Source organism: Bison bison, unplaced genomic scaffold (assembly GCF_000754665.1).
Source record: "Bison bison bison isolate TAMUID 2011002044 unplaced genomic scaffold, Bison_UMD1.0 scf7180017864193, whole genome shotgun sequence".
In the NCBI taxonomy this organism is placed as follows: domain Eukaryota; kingdom Metazoa; phylum Chordata; class Mammalia; order Artiodactyla; family Bovidae; genus Bison; species Bison bison.
Genome location: NW_011494765.1, coordinates 877,587 through 879,539, shown reverse-complemented (window position 1 = coordinate 879,539; position 1,953 = coordinate 877,587).

Sequence of the window (1,953 nt, the reverse complement as noted above, 5' to 3'; positions counted from 1 at the left end):
CCTGGTCAGGGAATTAAGATCCCACCATGCTGCCCCTTGTGCCTGCCCCCCCCACAAAAAAGATACTGAAATAAGAGATACTATTGAATACTTAATGCTGTCCAGTCCTCCATTTAAGAACATTTTTACATTTTATCAAGTACCAAGCATCATACTTAGTGCTTGAGATATATTTCTCATTGGATCCTTACAACAACCATATTCTGTATGCAATATTATTATCTCACTTGATAGATAAGTAAGACCCAGGGAGACTGATTTTCCAAGGTCACACAGCTAGTATACCCTGAACCCAGATTTTTTCACTGCAGCTTGTCCCTCCTTCCCCTAGCAGACTCATGTTCTTCCTAAAAAGCCTAGCTTTAATGATCTCATCTCATGTGTTCCCTATCCCACCCAGGTAGAGAGATGACTCTGTCTTCTAGGTGCATATAGTCCAGGAAGGCAACAGACAGCAAAAAAAAAAAAAAAAAAAAAAAACAGTCTAGTGCTATAAGAATTCATCATTTCATGATGCTGTTGTGCCAAGTGGAGGGAGTTTAGAGAGTGCCTTGGAGGCAGCTAAGGAGTTCTGGGGCGAATACATTCTGAGATGGCTGATAAGAACGCCAAGGAGTTTTTTAGGAGGATAAATAAAGGTATGGTGGTTGGGGGTGGGGAGAGGGTGTTGAAAATGATTTGGGGCCTAGCACCTGGCTCAGGAGGCTCAGAAGTGCCATACTATGTCAACTACAGTTCTTAAGTTCAGTGTGACTGGAGGGTCAAGTTGGCCTAAAGGAGGAGGGAAAGTAAAGGGCACTTAAACTTAAGGTCAGATCACTCAAGCTTTTTAAGTTGATTTAGAGTGTTTACACTTTATTCTGTGAATGAAGCAAAGTGTTAAAATGTTTGGGCCTAGTATGTTTAAAAGGTGGAAGGGCCCCCGATGGGGCTGCTGTGGGAGATCCCTGCTGTACCCCCAACTCTCCAAGCCTTGGCACTGAGTGGTCAGGTCGTCTCCACTCTAGGCTTGAAATTCCTTTAGGGCAGGTAATTTCCTATCTCATTCACCTGCGCATCCCAGCCCCCTAGCACAGGACCTGTCATGCAGGAGGAACTCAGATAGAGGTCCGACATCGCTGGCAGAATGCTGGGTGCCAAGAAGGTGCCAGCTAGTGACTAAATAGCAAATCTTCCTTTCTTCCTCAGCAGTGCCGGGCCAGGGTTCAGCCAAAATCTGACCTAACTCTAAGGAGGTCAGAGAAGCCCTGGCCCCCAGCTCAGTCCCAGGGAGGTCCCTGAGGGGTGGGAGGAGAGGAGGTTGTTGACTAAAATGCAACTTCTGCTCAGTACCTGCAATGTGCTAGAAGAATTTGCACCTACAGTCTTTTCACCTATTGTCTCTCTCTCTTTTTTTTTTCTTCCATCCCTCCAACGGCTCCTAAATCAGAATTACTGTCCCAGTTTCCCGGACCAGGAAACTGAGGATCAGAGTGGTTCTGTAATTTGGTCAAGGTCACACAGCTGGTTGGTGCTGGCGGGGTGGAGGCTGTGTTTCAACCTTTTAACTAGTCAAAGCTCATTAACTTCCCCCTCCTCCACCTGGGGAGGCGTTACGGCACCTACTCCATTTGCGTAGCCGCTGGGGTCGGGGGTACAGCGCTCTGTGGCGCGGGGCGGGAGAGGCCGGCTCGCCCTAGTGGCGACAGGGAGCCGCTCCCAGATTCGGACGTTACGAAGTTTCCGTGGATTTCGCTCGCCTCCCTTCCGCAGCTCGTCCCCGCTCCGCAGCACTTACGCCGCTAGCGCAGCAGGGCTCAGGTGCTGCCGCAGGCGGGGGCCTGCCTCCGGGAGGGAGGCAGCGACGCAGTTTACGTAAGCGTCTCCTCGCAGGTGCATGCGGCCGCCACAGTGTGTGCTCCTTGCGCGCTCCCAGGTGCGCAGTTGGCGCAGGCGGCGGCGCGGCACGGCGGC